Below are 20212 nucleotides of genomic sequence, written 5' to 3'. Positions count from 1 at the left end.
TCAACGGGTGTGGCCCAAAACCCAAGCCCCCCTCCCTCCAAAAAATAGAATCTCAACATTTCATTTGTTCTTTGGCAGCTAACAAGCACTGACTGGCTTTGAGCTAGACAAGGTGTATTAGCGATTCGAGGTAGAGAGCTTTCCTCCTGAAACATACCATTTCAAAAGGGCAGATAAGGCCAGAGAGAGGTTGAGCAGATGTTTTTTGTAGGAGGGCCAAGTGAGATCCCTGGCACAGCAGTGGTCCCAGAGCCATTCTGGAAGCAATCTCCAAGTCCTGAGCTGGGATGTGGTCCAAACTTCCTCCCAAATACTCTTGACCCTGTGCTCAGAGATCATTGCTGGCATGCTCTGGGGACCACATTTGGAACCAGGGATACAATGGGGATGAATCACTTGCAAGGTCTGTGTCTCGTGCCTGTAGTATGCATCTCAAATCAGAAGATTTGGATTTTTGGAGAGGGAATCCAAAGTGTTTTGAAAGGGGGAGAGGGAGTGAGAGAAAGGAAGAGGGAGAGAGAGAAAGAGAGAGAGAGAGAAAGAGAGAGAGAGAGAGAGAGAGAGAGAGAGAGAGAGAGAGAGAGAGGAAGAAGGGAGAGAAGAGGCAGAGTAAAGGAAGGAGAAGAACATTCTGGAAGGGGTCAGATTGCTCAGGAACAGAGAAGAATGGAGTTTGGAAACAGGAAATGAAGGAGACCAAGTATTTATTCATCAATAGTTGTTTTTTGCCTTACCTAGAGGTGCTCAGGTCTTCCTCCTGGCTCTGTGCTTCAGGGGTCTCTCGTGGTGGTAATCAGGACCATATTTAGTGCTAAGGATCCAACTGTGGTTTGCTGTATGCAAGCAAATACCTTACCCTCTGTGCTATCATTCTGGTACTTTGTTTATCATTTTGACTACTTTTACATATGTACCAAATTATTATTTTTTTGTTGCTCAGGGGTTACTCCTGGCTCTGCACTCAGGAATTACTCCCAGCAGTGTTTGGGAGACCATATGGGATGACAAAGATTGAACCTGGGTTGGCTGCATGCAAGGCAATCTGCATGTACTATTGCTCTGGTCCTCCTAATTAATTTTCATCTCTTCTTTCTCCCCTCAATTCTTATTTCTAAATGTTGTAGCATCATAATTCAAATTTATATTAGGCTGTGACTTGGAGAGAGTTTGTGTTTTATTTAGAACCAGAGCTGGGCACTGTGAGGGCTTGGGCTTCAATTTTAGTGTTTGCTATTGAGCATCTATGGTTATTGTTGAAGTTAGACTCACATCAAAGTCCTTGGAATTTGGCTGGAATTATGTTTAGTTCTTCTTTTTCTAAAAAACTTTACTTAATGAATGATTTTTTTGGCCCATACCCTGTGGTGCTCAGGGGCCATTCCTGGCTCTGCATTCAGAAGTCACCTCTGGCAGGCTGGAGGACCAGACGGGATGCTGGGAATTGAACCGGGTCCTTCCCGGGTCAGTCGCACACAAGGCAATTGCTCTACCACTGTGATATCTCTCTGGTCCCATGTTTAGTTCTTCTCAGAGGCGAGGGTGCAGACTTTCTTTCAATTCAGTTCAAATCAAATGAGCATCATTTGGTTTCAATTTGCTTTTTGTTTTGTTTGTTGTGCAAATGTCATGCATAAAATAAACATGCTTCATTTTCTTTTCTTTTTTTTTTGGTTTTTTGGTTTTTGGGCCACACCCGACATTGCTCAGGGGTTACTCCTGGCTGTCTGCTCAGAAATAGCTCCTGGCAGGCACGGGGGACCATATGGGACACCGGGATTCGAACTAACCACCGTTGTCCTGGATGGGCTGCTTGCAAGGCAAACGCCGCTGTGCTATCTCTTGGCCCACATGCTTCATTTTCAAGCCATATACCTGACCTTTTGTTTTTGTTTTGTTGTTTGTTTGGTTTGGATTTTGGGCTACACCTGGCAATGCTCAGAGCTTACTCCTGTCTCTGTACTCAGGGATTAGTCCTAGCAGGATTTGGAAACCCACATGCTATATTGGAGATCGACCACAGCCAGCCATGTGCGAGGTAAGTGCCTAACCTGCTGCATTATATATCTGAACCCTAAATTAGAATTTTGGGGGGCAGCTTGGGAACCATTTGAGTTGCAAGGAGTCAAACTTGGGTCAGCAACATGCAAGGCAAATGTCCTATCCACTGTACCCTCTAGCTCCCATTTCTGAGCTTTGATTTTGAAATCAAAGGAAGATAATTATGGCATAGAAAAATGCCATCTAAAGTCACAGGAAGACTTTATTTTTTGGTGTTCGGGCCACACCCGGCAGTGTTCAGGGGTTACTCCTGGCTCTAGGCTCAGAAATCGCTCATGGCAGGCTCAGGGGATCCTATGGGATGCCAGGATTCAAACCACCGTCCTTCTGCATGCAAGGCAAACTCCCTACCTCCATGCTATCTCTTCGGCCCCTAGGAAGACATGTTTGTCTTCCAAGACATAGAGGCTTGGAAAGTATATCACTCACAAACACATTCTAAAAAGAGAACATGACCCAAAGGATCCAATGGAACAAAACATAAATGACAATGGAGAAAGCATTTGGACCCAAGAGGCATTTTGCAGTTGGAGCATCGATAAATAATAAAAATCACGTAAAAAAGTAAAAGCTACTTTAGATAATATGAAATATGATAATATGATAATATAAAAAAGTGGAAGAGACTTAGTGTGAAAAATGAGCAAGCAATTAAGCATTTGTATTTTATTTAAAATCAAGAGGGAAGAGAAAAGGGGAATGTTCTCGTGTTGTGTTGGGAAGTTGGATGATCTGAAAGGTCAAAACTAGTACTTAAGGCAAAAAGAGCGTCACATGTTGAGTAAAGTCGGCCAGAAGGAAAGGAACACACACAGAATGTCTTTTTTCATATGTGAGACTTAAAGATACACAAGAATAGGACAGCAAAGGCTCAAAGGCAACTTAACAAGAGAACTGATCCATGCAATTGGGTTGGTGTTGGAGGGTTTGAGACAGAGGGGTGTAGAGGTTAGTGGGAAAGGAAGATGGGTACACTAATGATGCATGTACAATGGTGCATCAGAGACTATTGTGTGTGATAGATAGGGAGGTAGGAGGTAGATAGATTGATTCCTCTTTTTCTTCCTTCCTTCCTTCCTTTTTCTTTCTTTTTCTTTCTTTCTTTCTTTTTTTTTTTTTTGTCCCCCAATTCACAATACATACCCGGCAAGGGGCCTGTGTTGAGGTGTATATGGGGTGCCTTTACTGTACCTCCTCTTTCTATACAGCCAGTGTAAAGAACACAGCCTGTGGTAAGAATTGGGAGGCCTTATTTTATCTTTTATTTATTTTATTTTTTTTTCTTCAGGGCAAACTAAAGTTGTTTTTTTTTTAAGTAAGAATTCATTTAAAGGACAAAATTGATTAACATAATGAGGTAAACTAATATAACATAATATAGTGACATAACATAACATATAATATAATTGATATAATAATAATACATGTAAGTCAAAGAAAATTTCTGATTAAAAACACAATTTTTTTTTCCATAATGGCTTACATATCTTTCACTGTAGTATTTTGGGTACATATTCACATTGAATCAGGGGAATACCCATCACCTAATATGTCCTCTTCTCAATCAAAAATCAAATATACTGAAAATAGGCAGAGTCCTGTCTAGAGGCTTCCAACCTCAGTTTGAGAGAGGATGTGAAAAAAGTAATTAAAATACCATAACAATACACACACAAAAAAAATATCGAATTAAATAACCGATAAGCACCACAACAATAAAGACAGGCACCACACAATAATCTCGGTTCTGAAATCAAATCATACTCAAGTGCAAAAAGAAAGAGAAAGACAAAACAAAATAAAATAAAATAATATTGGAGACATCAACCGTAATCTCCACACCAAAATAAAGACGTCAAAAAAATAGATCATTTATTCTCCTCTTGCTGCTTTCGTGGTATGTGGAAGACTTCTACTTTATCTTGGATGGTAAAATCAGACCTGTTTCTAGAGATCTTGGTGGCTGTGCAGATCAGGGAATGGAGTTTATGAAGTCTTTCTTTGTGGTTCTAGCAGTTATGCTTCTTCAATGTCCTTTTTTTGTTTTTTATGTGTTCTAGGTGTTTCAGAATAGTGCTACCATTCTGTGTTTTTCTTTTGTCTTCTGACTTACTTCGTTTAACATAACATGATCTAGGTCCATCCACGTTGCTGCAAAGTCTGTGATTGTATCATTTCTAACTGCCATGTAATATTCCATTGTATATATGTACCACATCTTAATGATCCATTCATCTGTTGTTGGACATCGAGGTTGGTTCCAAGCTTTGGCTATTATACTGAGTGCTGCAATAAATAGTGGGGTGCATACGTATTTTGGAATGAATGTCCTTCCATCTTGGGGATATATGCCTAGGAGAGCAATTGCTGGGTCAAATGGCAGCTCAATTCTGAGTTCTTTGAGCACTCTCCAGACTTTTCTCCATAGATGTTGGACCAAGGGGCATTCCCACCAGCAATGAATGAGAGTTCCTTTCATACCACATCCTCTCCAACAAAGGTTGTTCCCATTTTTTTTTTTTTTTTTTTGGTTTTTGGGCCACACCCGTTTGACGCTCAGGGGTTACTCCTGGCTATGTGCTCAGAAATCGCCCCTGGCTTGGGGGGACCATATGGGACGCCGGGGGATCGAACCGAGGTCCTTCCTTGGCTAGCGCTTGCAAGGCAGACACCTTACCTCCAGCGCCACCTACCCGGCCCCTGTTCCCATTATTTTTGATGTGAGCCAACCTCACTGGTGTGAGGTGGTATCTCATTGTTGTCTTGATTTGGATCTCCCTGATGATGAGTGAAGGTGAGCATGTTTTCATGTGTTTGTTGGCCATCCTTCTCTCTTCCTCAGAGAAATGTCTATTCATTTCGTCTCCCCATTTTTTTATGGCTTCGTTTGGTTTTGAAGGACTCAGGTTTCTGAGCGCTTTGTATGTTCTAGTTATAGAACATTATACTTATATAATATTATATATTATATAATGTATAATAATATATTATATATTATTATATATATATTATATATTATATATTATTATATATATTAATATATATTATATATATTATTATATATAATATATATTATTATATATTATATATAATAATATAATAATATAATAATATTATATATAACATTATACTTAATGGCGAGAAACTAGAAGCATTCCCACTAAGGTCAGGAACTAGGCAAGGCTGTCCACTCTCTCCACTCTTATTCAATATAACCTTAGAAGTCCTAGCAATAGCAATCCGACAAGAGAAGGGAATCAAAGGAATTCAAGTAGGGAAAGAGGAACACAAGCTAGCTCTATTTGCTGATGATATGATGATATACATCAAAAACCCTAAAGAATCCACAGAAAAACTCCTAGAAACAATCAACCAATACAGTAAAGTGGCTGGATACAAAGTCAATACACAAAAGACAGTAGCGTTTTTATATACAAACAATGAAGTTGAGGAGAGATTAAAAATACAATTCCATTTAAGATAGTATCAAAAAATATCAAATACCTAGGAATCAACCTTACAAGAGAAGTGAAAGATCTATACCAGGGAAACTTCAAAACACTTCAGAAAGAAATTGAAGACGATCTAAAGAAATGGAAGAACATCCCATCCTCATGGATAGGTAGAATTAACATAGTCAAAATGACTATTTTACCCAAATTGCTATATAGATTTAATGCAATCCCTATCCAAATCCAGACACAATTCTTTAAAGAAATAGAACAATCAATTATAAAATTCATTTGGAACCATAGAAGACCCAGGATAGCTAAACACATTCTGAAAAATGAGAAGTTGGGAGGTATCTCCTTACCTAACTTGAAACTATACTATAAAGCCATAGTAAAAACAGCATGGTACTGGAACAGAGACAGGACCTCAGACCAGTGGATTAGAACAGAATTCCCAGACATAAACCCCCAGATATATAGCCAACTAATATTTGATAAAAGAGGCAAGAATATGAAATGGAACAAAGAAAGCCTATTCAACAAATGGTGTTGGTACAACTGGAAACTCATATGCACGAAAGTGAAAATCGACCCATATCTCACTCCTTATACGAAAGTCAACTCAAAATGGATCAAAGATCTGGAAATCAGACCTGAATCTATAAAGTTTATCGAGAATAAAATAGGCAGAACACTCGAAGACCTTTATATTAAAAGGGTCTTTGAGAATGGAGCACCAATGGCAAAAACGTTAGCATCAACTATAAACAAATGGGACTATATCAAACTAAAAAGCTTCTGCATGGCAAAAGAAACCCTACTTAATGCAAGAAGACAGCTAACAGAATGGGAAAAAATCTTTTCACTTGATATATCAGATAAAGGGCTGATATCTTTCTTTCTTTCTTTCTTTCTTTCTTTCTTTCTTTCTTTCTTTCTTTCTTTCTGTCTCTCTCTCTTTCTTTCTTTCTTTCTTTCTTCCTTCCTTCCTTCCTTCCTTTCTCTCTCTCTTTCTTTCTCTCTTTCTTTCTTTCCTTCTTCCTTCCTTTCTTCTTTCTTTCTTTCTTTCTTTCTTTCTTTCTTTCTTTCTTTCTTTCTTTCTTTCTTTCTTTCTTTCTTCTTCCTTCCTTCTTTTCTTCTTTCTTTCTTTCTTTCTTTCTTTCTCTCTTTCTTTCTTTCTTCCTTCCTTCCTTTTTCTTTCTTTCTTTCTTTCTTTCTTTCTTTCTTTCTTTCTTTCTTTCTTTCTTTCTTTCTTCCTTCCTTCCTTCCTTCCTTCCGTCCTTCCTTCCTTCCTTTTCTTTCTTTCTTTCTTTATTTCTTTCTTTCTTTCTCTTTCTTTCTTTATTCCTTTCTTTCTTTATTCCTTCCTTTCTTTCTTTCTCTCTTTCTTTCTTCCTTCCTTCCTTCCTTTCTTCTTTCTTTCTTTCTCTCTCTTCCTTCTTTCCTTCCTTCCTTCCTTCCTTTCTTTCTTTCTCTTTCTTCTTTCTTTCTTTCTTTCTTTCTTTCTTTCTTTCTTTCTTTCTTTCTTTCTTTCTTTCTTTCTTTCTTTCTCCCTTCCTTCCGTCCTTCCTTTCCTTCTTTCTTTCTTTCTTTCTTTCTTTCTTTCTTTCTTTCTTTCTTTCTTTCTTTCTTTCTTTCTTTCTTTCTTTCTGTCTTTCTGTTTCTTTCTTCTTTTATGTTTCTTTTTCTTTCATTCATTTTTTCTTTCTCTCTTCTCTCTCCCTTCTTTCTTTCCCTCTTTCCCTTTTTCTTTCTCTTTCCCCTTTCCCTCTTTCTTTCTCTTTTTCTTTCTCTTTTTTTCTTTAACTATTTCTTTTGCACTATGATTTATAATACAGTTATCGAAGCTCATACATTCAGTATCCATCTTTTCCCAATTAAACTCTCCCCTATACCATAGTCATTGCCTCTCCCAATCTGAAGCCCAACCCCCTTCGTGTGTCTCCAACCATTTCTCATGTTCTTTGTTTTCATTGTCTTTGGGTATTCATTATCCCACCATTATGTCTCTATTTTATTTGGGGGGAATACCCCCAGTGGGGCTCAGGAAGAATTACACTTAGCAGGCTCAGAGGACCAAATGGGAGGCTGGGAATTAAACCCAGTAGGCCATGTATGTGCAAGGCAAATGCCCTATCCACTGTGCTATCACTCTGGCCCCTATTATGTTTCTTTATATCTTGCACATGAGAGAAAGATATTTCTGTATCATTTTCCCCACAGACACACTGACTTCATTAGGAGCCACTGTTTCTGGCCTTATTTCTTCAAAAAAATAAAATTCATGTGAAAACTCAAGATACCTAGCACAGCCAAGGTCATCTTGAATAAAAATAAGAAGGAAGGTTAAATGGTAAATATAATTGCAAATTTTACTCCAACAGAGCAACAATCAAGCTGATGTAGTACTGGCATGATAGATATACTGATAACTGGAATAGAACTGAGAGATTAAAAAACATATTCATTTATGCTTAATAGGAATTTGCCAAGGGTACCAAAGCCTTTCAGTGGTGAAAGGAATAGCCTTAACCAAATGGTGCTGAAATATCTGATTGACCTAATATAGATGGAGCTAAACGCTTCCATAACTCCCACACACGTGCAAGATTAGATCAAAGTGTAGTAAAGACCTAAGTGTGGGGGCCGAAACGATGGTGCAGTGGTAAGGCATTTGCCTTTCACACAGCTGACCCAGGACAGACCTCAGTTTGAATCTGGAGTCCCATAAGGTCCCCCAAGCCAGGAGCGATTTGTGAGCACAGAGCCAGGAGTAACTCCTGAGCATCACCGGGTGTACCATCCCAAAAGAAGACCTAAATATAAAAAGTCAAAACTATAAACTATTCTAAGAAAATATATAGGTTAGGTAGTGTGACTTATATGACCTTCATGACCTTGAATTTGGCAGTAGATTCTTTGCTACAGCACCAGAAGTTCCAGCAGTGAAAAAAAGACAAATTGGTTTCCATCAAAATAGAGGACTTTTGTACTTAAAAGGACCCAGACAGTCGTGCTTGCTTCGGCAGCACGTATACTAAAATTGGAACAATACAGAGAAGATTATCATGGTCCCTGTGCAAAAGGACCCAGACTGTAAACCAGAGAAACAGCCCACAAACAGGGAAAATATTTGTAGCAATATATACCGTATTTGCTGGCATATAAGACGACCCCTAACATTTTCACTCAAAATACAGTTTGTTATATACTCGCTGTGTAAGAATATCCCCTCTTCCGCACACCTTCCACACACCAAATAAAAGGTAAAACAATATCAGATTTGATTTCAACATTTTAATTTACATTCAAATGCTTATTATTATCAAATGCAGGAAAACTGTCACAAGGCCGTATGTAATCAAACATATACATAAAACAGTGCAAGTTTATTACCGGTAATTTACTAAAGAAAACACACTCTATAGACTGGTACCGTCGCTGCTTCTGAGGAACTTAGGCAAGCATCCCACGTGCACATGTGAAGAAATAGACGGTAACCTGAATGGACCACACTCGCAAAATCGTGCACAGCCCACCGTCCACTGAGTATGGTATGGCGATTCGCGATTTTGCGCTCTCATACTGAGTGTTTGGTCGGCTGTGTGCGACCAGACTCGCAAATCGCATAACAGCCGAGCATACACCCAGCAGAGCTGCTGATGCCTGAACGGTATATGGAATGCAGTGGGCGGGCGTCGGGAGGCCACTATGGCACGGGGAAGCACTCTGGGCAGTCCATCTGAAGTGTATCTGGCGTATACCGAGATCCCCCACTTGGAGGCACATTTTTCAGGGCCAAAAAATGGTCTTCCCGTCCGTAAAACATGTAGAGAAAGCATTACACCCAATGAAAAAGGATTATGATAAAAAAAACCAGGGGAACAATCTGAACAGGACTAGAGGTTTGGGGGTCAATGACGGGTTGGCGAGACACGTGACAGGTTCGTGGGTCATGTGACCGCTCCGGGAACTTTCCGGTTTGCAGTTCACAAGACAGGATTGCGTGTCACGTGACCGCTCCAGGGCCTTTCCAGGATTCGGGTCACATGATGGATTTGCGTGTCACATGACCGCTCCGAGGACTTTCTGGTTTTCGGGTCACATGATGGGATTGCGTGTCACGTGACTGCCACGGGAACTTCCGGGTTTGGGGGTTACATGACAGGTTGGTGAGTCCCGTGACCACAACGGAAACTTCTGGGTTTGCCGGTCACGTGAGAGATGGCAAATCACGTGACAGCTGTTTATGGTCACATGACCAGCCCCAGGGGCTTCCTGGTTTTCGGGTCACGTGACAGATTTGCTTGTCACCTGACCACCCAAGGGATTTCGGGTGTGTGGGTCATGTGATGGGTTTGTGGGTCACGTGATGATCACTTCCCGGTTTTTCAGGTCACATGACAGGTTTCTGGGTCACATGACTGCCCCAGAAAGTTTGGGTTTGCGGTTCACATAACGGGTATGCTTGTCATGTGACTGCTCTGGGACTTTCTGGTTTTCGGGTCACGTGATGAGTCTGCAGATCACGTGACCATCCGGAACCTTTCAAGTTTACGGTCACGTGACAGTCTGGTGACAGTCTGGCAAGTCGCGTGATGGGTTGCAGGTCATGTGACACTGTGGTAAACTTTCGGGTTTGGGGGTTTGCATGACGGGTTGGCGAGTCACATGACAGGCTCCTCGGTCACGTGACTGCCACAGGGACTTCGGGTTTGCGGATCACATGACAGGTATGCCTGTCACTTGACGCTTCCGGGACTTTCTGGTTTTCCGGTCACGTGATGGGTCTGCGAGTCACGTGACTGCCCTGGAAACTTCTGGGTTTTGGTCACGTGTCGGGTCATCAGGTCACGTGTCTACCCAGGACCTTCAGGTTTATGGTCACATGACAGGCTTGCGAGTCACGTGACGGGTTTCAGGTCATGTGACACCGTGGTAAACTTTCGGGTTTGGGGGTTCCCATGACGGGTTGGCGAGTCACATGACAGGCTCCTCGGTTACGTGACTGCCACAGGGACTTCGGGTTTGTGGATCACATGACAGGTATGCCTGTCACTTAATGCTTTGGGGACTTTCTGGTTTTCTGGTCACGTGATGGGTCTGGGGGTCACGTGACTGCCCTGGAAACTTCCAGGTTTCGGAGTCACATGAGGGGTCATCAGGTCACGTGACTACCCAGGACCTTCAGGCTTATGGTCACGTGACAGGCTGGTGAGTCACGTGATGGGTTTGCGGGCCACTACCGTGGTGGACTTTCGGGTTTGGGGGTTCGCATGACGAGTCACATGACGGGTTTCTCAGTCACGTGACTGCCACAGGGACTTCGGGTTTGCAGTTCACATGACAGGTATGTGTGCCACGTGACTGCTCCGGGGACTTTCTGGTTCTCAGGTTATGGAGGGGCACAAGCTCGCCCTCAAGGGGCACAGCCCTGCACAGCGCTGCTGTCCGAGCTGTCGTTGTCTTGGCCTCTTCACAGAAGCAGCTCTTGGAGCTGTCCTGGAAACCAGAACTGGGCGAGCAGTGCGCTCTGGTTCTGGGTCCTGTAGAGCACAGGGAGCCTTTGCAAAAATGATAAGTTTTCCTGGGGGCCGGAGAGAAAGCATTGAGGTAGGGCATTTGCCTTGCACACAGAAGGTCATTGGTTCGAACCCCGGCATCCCACAGGGTCCCCCATGCCTGCCAGGCGCGATTTCTGAGCAAAGACCCAAGAGTAACCGCTGAGCACTGCCGTGTGTGACCCCCCAAAAAGAATGTACACCCTAGCAGTAAAAGTAGGGTTTCCCCCTTGTTTATAATGATAGGACTTAGTTTTTAACTTCCAAACATTGGTGTTCTTAGTGCAAACCGGAAAGAAGTTACTTTCCAAAGTGCAAAGGGACATTCAGCATGGCTGTTTTGGTTCCATCTTTGTCCAAGCTTTTGATCTGCTTGTATTTTTTACTGTTCTTCAGTAGTTTGTGATATGTATTCATAAAATTTTGTTTATTTACACTGTAATCAGCAAAGCTCAGGGCTTACTCCTAGCTCTGAGCTCAAGAATCCTTCAGCGGGGTTCACATGGGGACCCCATGGGGTGCTGGGAATCTAATTGTGCTCAATACATGCAAGGCAAGGTACCTGCCTTAGATACTTTATTTTCTTGTACATGATTTTATTTTTGTTTTGTTTTAGGGTCACACCTGGCAGCGCTCAGGGGTTACTCTTGGCTCCATGCTCAGAAATCACTTCTGGCAGGCTCGGGGGCCATATGGGATCCCGGGATTTGAACCACTGACCTTCTGCATGAAGGGCAAACGCCTTACCTCCATGCTATCTCTCTGGCTCTATTTCCTCGTACATAATTTTGGCATGTCGTTCCTAGATATCACTATGTACAATTTTTCTTAACAACAGGTCTATATGCTCCCTACTATTATGTTTTCATAATACAAACAAAAGAATTCATGATGTTTCTATTAAGGTTTTTCTTTTCTTTTCTTTTTTTTTTTTTTTTTGGTTTTTGGGCCACACCCGTTTGACACTCAGGGGTTACTCCTGGCTATGAGCTCAGAAATCGCCCCTGGCTTGGGGAGACCATATGGGACGCCGGGGGATCGAACCGCGGTCCGTCCTACGCTAGCGCTTGTAAGGCAGACACCTTACCTCTAGCGCCACCTTCCCGGCCCCAAGGTTTTTCTTAAATATATTTGATTGGACCTTTTAGACCTATACTAAACCATAGGAGTTAATAAAAAAAAAAGAAGAATTATAGGGCTGGATTGGTGGCGCAAGCAGTAGGGCATTTGCCTTGCATGAGACTAACCTAGGACGGACCACAGTTCGATCCCCTGGCACCCCATATGTTCCCCCAAGCCAGGAACGATTTCTGAGTCCATAGCCAGGAGTAACCCCTGAGGGGTGTGGCCCAAAAAGCTAAAACAATATTATAATTAGCATAGCAAAAGAAATATTACATGGAAAGAAATGAATGTTAGGCAAATGAATACTTGCCTTATTTTAATGTATTGGGAATATTTCTCTTAGTTTACACAAAGCAAACATTTATCTGATGTCATGCTGATGGTGAAATAGGTCATGTCCACTTTTAGTCTTTAACAACAGACAACCGAATTGCAGGCCAGGCATCCTGTGAGGAAGCAGTGCTGTTTTCTCAGATATTAGAGTTCAGGGGTGATGCTGAAGCTCCCCTGGAACACATAGATTGGGAGGATTATTGCTTTCTTTGGGGGGTGTGGTGCTCAGGGTTTACTCCTGACTCTGTGCTTAGGCATTACTCCTGGTAGGGCTCAAGGATTGCATAGGGATGGCTGGGGATCAAATTGGGGTTCGTCATGGGTAGGCAAATGCCCTGCCACTGTACTATCCCTCCAGCCTAATGATTACTCATTATTTTAAATAACATGTTTAATTGAGGGGCCTGAGTGATAGCTCAGTGGTAAGGCTTTTGCCTTGCATACAGTTGAACTGGGACGGATCCAGGTTCAATTCCCGATACCCCACATGGTCCCCCAAGCTTGCCAGGAGTGATTTCTGAGCACAGAGCCAAGAATAAGCCCTGAGCACCGCAAGGTTTGGCCCGTAAATAAATAAAAAAGTTAAATTGAATCACCGTAAGATACACAGTTACAAAGTTGTTCATGATTGAGTTTCAGTCATACAACATTGAACACCCTTCACCAGTGCACATTTCCCTCTGCCAATGTCGCCAGTTTCCCTCCTGCCCTCCCCCACTACCTCTGTCCTGCCTGTCTCTATGGCAGACATTTTCTCTCTCTCTCTCTCTCTCTCTCTCTCTCTCTCTCTCTCTCTCTCTCTCTCTCTCTCTCTCACTCTCTCTCTCTCTCTCACAAACACATATGCTCACACACAGATATATACACAGATACAAACACTCTTACTTTATTCTAGGGGCTGAAAACCACAATGCAAAAAAGTCCTCTGCATTCCTATGTTCATTGCAGCACTATTCACAATAGCCCGAATCTGGAAACAACCCAATTACCTGAGAACAGATGTTGGACAAAGAAACTGCGCTTCATCTACAGAATGGGTACTACACAGATGTTCGGAAAAATGAACTAATGAAATGTGCTTATATATGGATGATATGGAGAGTATTATGCTGAGTGAAATGAGGCAGAGGGACAGACATAGCATGGTTGCCCTCATTTTGGGATGCTGCTCGTTTTTACAACAAATCTACTACTTTTATTTTTATTATTCAAAAATGTGTTTTTGGTTGTGGAGAATTGAAGCCAGGGCCTCATATATGTAAAATATGTACTCAACAGCTGAGCTACAGTCTTTTTTTGTTTTTGTTTTTGTTTTTGGGTCACACTCGGCACGCTCAGGGGTTCCTCCTGGCTCTATGCTCAGAAATAGCCCCTGGCAGGCACGGGGGACCATATGGGATGCCGGGATTCGAACCACTGTCCTTCTGCATGGAAGGCAAACGCCTTACCTCCATGCTATCTCGCCGGCCCCATGAGCTACATTCTTAACTTCTAAATCTCCTACTTCAAAAGTAATTTTTGGGGGTTCCTCACACAGTAGTACTTGGAAGCTACTCCCAGGGGTTCTGAGGGACCATATGGTGCAGGGATCGAATTTGAGGCTTCTGCATGCTTTGGATGTACTCCTCCTTTAGAATCTGCATGCCACCCCCAGTTTTCCACTTTAATAAAACAACTTCATTTTAATCAAATTTAGACTTGGAAAGTAACAGAAAATGTCTTACTTCCTTCCTACATGCACCAATTGGAAGTATTCTGTAAGAATTCTTTTCTGAATCCAGAATGATAGCACAGCATTTGCCTTGCATGCGACTGACCTAGGTTTGATCCCTGGCAGCCCATATGGTCTCCGAGCCTAGCAGGAGTGATTTCAGAGTGCCTAGCCAGGAGTAGTGCCTGATGTGTCCCCAGAACAAACAAGCACACAAAAGAATCCTTCCATTTCTTTAAATCCATAGATTAATTATACTTATTTTAATCTAGGTGTCATAATACAGCATGCCTATTACCAGAATACCCCACGAATGCATCAATTTATAAAAATCTGACTTAGTCATTTATTTTGGGATGTCTTCCCAGAAATACCTAGCAATGTCTAGGAAACCTCATGAACGGAACATGGAGCTCTGAGCATGCAAGGCATGCTCTCCAGCCCATCGAGCTGTCTCTGTGGCTCTGATCACATTTATCTTAGAGCGTAAATTGTTTTAGATTGGGTTATTGCAAGCTCCTTTAGATTTGTTTGTATGTTTGCCTGCTTCACACTCGCTGGCAGGGCAAGCTGATAATACGGAATGCTGGGGATTGAACCTGGATCTGCTGCATGCAAAGTAAACACCCTCCCTATTGTACCCATATTTTTTCATTTGTTTTGCTTCTTTGGGGGGGCACACCCATTAATGCTCAGGAGATACTCCTGCCTATGTGCTCAGAAATCACTCCTGGCTTGGGGGACCATATGGGACTCTGGGGGATCGAATCTCACTTCATCTTAGGTTAGCACTTGGAAGGCTTTACCTCTAGCGTCACCTCTTCGGCCCTTGTTTTGCTTCTTGTTTTGGAAAAATTCCCATTTTTTTGGTTCTTCCTTACTTTTTAGTATATGTAAAAGTATATTTTTTTACTTTTATATGTAACAATACATTCTGGACTCATCTTGTAATTTCCTTGCTTTAGCCCTTGAATCGATGTCTTCTATAATGTATTTGGCTCTTTTTCCAAAAGAATGATATCTAGAGGCCAGCATCTAAGTGCTAATTGTGTTCACTGTCCTGGAGTCTCTCTTCTGCTAGGATTGTTTTATGGAAAAAGGGAAGAAATATAGAGTTCTATGCTAATAATACACACAGTACGCACTATAGATTTCCAAGTCCCTCTGCTTTAAAGATATTCCAATTACAATTCGATGTTGCAGGGAGTTTTCTTCCCTCCCCTTCCTTCCTTTCCCTCTGCCACATCCAGTAGTGCTCAGGGCTTCCTCCTGACTGCATTTAAGGATCACTCCTGGGGCCGGAGAGATAGCACAGAGGTAAGGAATTTGCCTTGCATGCAGAGGATGGTGATTCAAATCCTGACATCTCATATACTCCCCTGAGCCTGCTAGGAGCAATTTCTGAGTGTAAGGCCAGGAGAGTAATCCCTGAACATTGTCAGGTGTGACCCAAAAAGAAAAAAAAAAGGATCACTCTTGGGATCACTCTTGGTGGGTCTCAGGTGACCACACGTAATGCCAGGCAATGGCCTCCCAGTTGTACTATCCCTCTGGTTCTCTTTTCCTTCTTTTGGCTACTACAGTTTCTTGTCTTTTTGTTTTCATTTTGGTTCACACCCGACAACGCTCAGGGTTTACTCCTGGCTCCATGCTCAAATATCGCTCCTGGCAGTCTCGGGCGACCATATGGTATGCTGGGATTAGAACCACCATCCTTCTGAACTCAAGACATGCTATCTCTCAGCCCCCTTCAGTTTCTTTATACAGAAACTAATGATTATTTTATGGAGCTGGAGAGATAGCCTGGAGGTAAGGTGTTTGCCTTGCATGCAGAAGGTTGATGGTTCGAATCCTGGCATCCCATATAGTTCCCTGAGCCTGCCAGGAGTGATTTTTTTTCTTTTGGTTTTTGGGCCACACCCAGTGACGCTCAGGGGTTACTCCTGGCTATGCGCTCAGAAGTCGCTCCTGGCTTGGGGGACCATATGGGACACCAGGGGATCCAACCGCAATCTATCCAAGGCTAGCACAAGCAAGGCAGGCACCTTACCTCTAGCGCCACTGCCTGGCTCCAACCAGGAGTGATTTCTGAGCATAGAGCCTGGAGTAACCCCTGAGCACTGCTGGGTGTGACCCAAAAACCCAAAAAATATTATTATTTTAGCTTGTTTCTGGAGGAAACCCAGACATGCTCTGGCAGAGCTCAAGGGACCATCAAAATCTCAGCAGAGAATGTTCTACAAACACACACACACTATAGTCTTTCGATTTGTTTTGTTAGTTTTGTTTTGGGGCCATGCCTGGAAGTACTCAGGGTTCATTCTTCGCTCTGTAATCTAGAAATCACTCTCGGCAGGCTTTGGGAAACCAGGAGGGATGCCAGAGACCAAATCGGGATCAGCTGTGTGCAAGGCAAAAGCCCTGACTGCTGCGCTGCTGTTCCTGTTTCACTACAACCCTTTGAGCTATTGTGGGGAGCCTAGCTGATGAAACCTAAAACATAGGACACCTCAGTAATTCCTAATCTGGTCACCCACGTGACCAAAGGCGCCCATGCCTTGAGAACAAAGGAAATAGACAAATACTAAAGTAATTCAAAGCAGCCCAATACATCCAGCCAGAAAGAAAAATATAGAGCAACTTGCCTTTGTGTTAGCAAAAGGTTATTAGGATTACAACTGATGTTCCATTTATGCTTGTTGAGTATAATTTATAGAACTCTATTTGAATCTTATGCCTTCAGGTAAAACGTGCTCTCTACCTCTTTGCCCCTCCCTATTACCTGCCCCAGCTTATGCTAATGAATGCTTGTAACTGTGATTGGTGGAAAACTTGTAACACCTTCTGACGTATTTCAGCCCTTAAAAGCTGATTCCCCCCGACAATAAATCCCTTTTGAACAGCATGTGCAGTCTTGAGGGCTTCTCTTACTAACTTCTCAAGTTCTTCTTTACAGGTCGGTTCTGCTCGGGCAAACCCACGAATAACTAGCAACCTTCATCTCCACACACCCGCGGGTCGGGGGACCCCCACGGGAGGTTGCAGTGGTGCCCAACGTGGGGCTCGAGTTACAGTTACGGGTGGCAAAGTGCAACGAGTCCCGGAGCTAAATTACGTCAGGTAAAGTAAATCAAAGCAACGTAATTTAGTTAGTCTAATGCCTAGGTGAAAAACCGCCACCCCATTACAGTCCCAGAGTAAAAATGGGGACCAGCCTGAACAAAGGAGCAAAATTTATTAAAGGTATACAAGAAGTACTTAGAAGTAGAAATATAGTAATTGAAAAGAAAGATTTGTTAAAATTTTTAATGTTTGTTAATAATATTTGTCCTTGGTTTGCTATTACTTGCCCAAAAATAGTTTCCAGTACTTGGGATCTAGTCTGGGCAGAACTCACTAATCATTTTAGCACACATGGCAGTGAGTCTGAGAAAGAGATTATACAACAATATTGGGATCTCCTCAAAAGCATCATAGTAAAATCTGCTTTTGACCCTAAAAGCTTGCAAATTGTGAAATACGTCCAGGAACATTTGGAGCACGTCTCCAGACAATGCTCTCGCCCTAATTCCCGCTCCAGTTCTTTTTTGCATATTGATTCCCTTTCTCCCCCCAAGGAACCCTCTCTTATGCAAAAAAACTCTTTATCCCTCTCTGCGGGCAGCAGCCTCAGAGCCCCCTGAGGAAAAGCTGGACCCGGAGGAAGAAACCGAGTTGGGGAATAAAGCTGCTCCCTACCATGGGCATGCAACCTCTCTCCCCTCACAGCCTCCCCTGTATGATTTGCCCGCGCCCATTAAAGTGCCTCTTCCAAAACCCGATAATCCTTTATTGATAGAGATTCGACAGCTCAGACAGCAAATTGCCCAGCTTCAAGCTACAAATCCATCATCTCCACATTTTTTGTTCCCCGTCCATGGCCCTGACGGGGAGGACTGGGAGGAGGAGTGTGAACTCCCCTCTTTACCCCTCGGCAGACCCCGCACGAGGGCGCAGGCCAGGCAAGAAGCAGCCGCAGCTGCTGCTGCTGCCACTTCAGCAGCTCCAATTCCAGCTGCCAGAGCCCCCCAACACCCAGCCCAGTCCGACAATGGCTCCCTGGACCATAATCCCGATCAAGCAGAACCCCTGACATCCCTGAAGTGCCTATCCGCCGGCCACTGCGGCAATACAAGGCCCTCGACAGAAAAGACCTCAAAGAACTTTTTACTGCAGTCACCTCCTATGGCCTACATGCTCCATATACTTTGTCTTGCCTTGAATCCATCGGTGGCGGCGGCGCTGTTCTGCCAGCCGAGTGGCGAGATATTGTTAGAACTGCTTTGAAAAATGATGTTTATGTTTCATGGGAAGCTGATTTCCTATTAAGATGTCAGGGTATTGCTGCAGGAAATGATAACCTTTATTCCCGCATAGCAGGAATACCCCCATATCACGTCCTCAAAGAACAGTGTAAACTCCCTAGAAGCTTGCTTGCAAACACGGCTCTCGCTGCCCTACGAGCTTGGAAGTCCCTTCCCCGGGCTGGTACCTCTACTGCCCCGCTCTCTCAGATAGTGCAGGGCCCAAATGAACCATACAATTCTTTTATTGCCCGCCTTTCAGAGGCTGTGGAGCGTGTCCTGGGCGTCACCGCCACAGACGCTGATATTACTCTGGTAAAACAACTAGCCTTTGAGAATGCTAATGACACCTGTAAAAGTATACTTAGGAACAACCTAAAAGGAAAATCCTTGCATGATATGATAAACCTCTGCCTCAAGGCGGACCCCTTTGTTCATAAGATCGCCAAAGCCCTTGTTGTCTTTCAAGGCCAGAACAAAGAAAAAAACCTGCTTTCAATGTGGTGCTCCCGGCCATTTCGCCTCCCGCTGTCCACAGTGGCAGACCCCGGTGTTACAAGCAGGTAACACTAATCCCCGCCCTTCTCTTTGTCCCCACTGCCGCTGCGGCAGGCATTGGGTTTCAACCTGCCACTCAGTGATTGATTTAGAAGGGAACACACTACCACCACTACCACCGGTGCAGGGAAATGGGCCTCGGGGCCAGCCCCGGGCCCCAAAACACATTGCCTTCCAGCCTGCATGGGAACCAGCCGGCACAATCCACCGCAGCCAGCCTTCTCACAGCAGCCCCAGTTTGCAGCACTCTCTCAAACTTCAGCTCCCGAGGTTCAACCGCTGGTGCCAAATGGTATGTTGCCCCCCCCAGCAACCTCCCTTGTCAGGGCCTCCCCAGGGAGTGCCGGCCTGGACTTCAGTGCAGCAGCCCCAAAGTTATTAACCCCCGAGGACAGTGTTCAAATTATTCCAACAGGTATTTTTGAACCCCCACCTCCAAACACCTTTTTTATGATTATTGGCAGAGCCTCTGCCACAGTGAAAGGCCTCATAGTACAACCCTCTCTAGTGAACAATAACTACACTGGAGAGATTATGCTATTGGCTGTCGCCCCCTACCACCCAGTTCAAATGGTTCCTGGCCAGCGCATTGCTCAGGCCTTACCTCTCCCTATGAATGTGCAGTTTCCCGCCCTCTCCCACAGTCGCGGGTCTACCTCCCCCAGCTCCTCTAACATTTTTTGGGTGCGCGCCATGTGCCGCATTTGCCCGCCTTTAACCCTTACCATCTCAGGTAAACAATTCACAGACCTCCTAGACACTGGCGCAGACACCACTTGTTTTTCTCCCCTAGATTGGCCTCCTGACTGGCCCACTGCTTCCACCTTTGACAATGTTTCAGGTATAGCTGGCTCCGTCAAAGAGTTCTTGTCAGTGCCAACAAACTAGTTTGGCAGGATGGTGACACAGGTCTCGTCTGTCCTTACATTATTCCCAACTTACCCATTAATCTTTGGGGTCGGAACATTATGGAACAAATGGGTGTTTATGTTATAAAGTGTAAAAATCCTGTTGCATTACAGCAAATGCTACATCAGGGCTACACACCCTCCAAAGGCCTGGGCAAACATT

General features: G+C 43.6%; 1 protein-coding gene and 2 non-coding genes across 3 annotated transcripts in view; 1 reads left to right on the top strand and 2 right to left on the bottom strand.

Moving 5' to 3' along the window:
• Window positions 1-20212, bottom strand: part of GORASP1 (golgi reassembly stacking protein 1) — a 737102-nt gene that overhangs the window by 109674 nt on the left and 607216 nt on the right. The window lies entirely within an intron of this gene.
• On the bottom strand, window positions 3175-3307 carry LOC125998458 (small nucleolar RNA SNORA51). The gene has a single exon (XR_007492026.1). It is a non-coding gene; the product is annotated as a small nucleolar RNA SNORA51 (small nucleolar RNA).
• LOC125998399 (U6 spliceosomal RNA) lies at window positions 8524-8632 on the top strand. Its single transcript, XR_007491976.1, has one exon. It is a non-coding gene; the product is annotated as a U6 spliceosomal RNA (small nuclear RNA).

This window comes from Suncus etruscus, chromosome 20 (assembly GCF_024139225.1).
Source record: "Suncus etruscus isolate mSunEtr1 chromosome 20, mSunEtr1.pri.cur, whole genome shotgun sequence".
NCBI lineage: Eukaryota > Metazoa > Chordata > Mammalia > Eulipotyphla > Soricidae > Suncus > Suncus etruscus.
The sequence above is the reverse complement of the archived record's forward strand: the minus strand, read 5'-3'. Positions and strand labels throughout refer to the sequence as shown.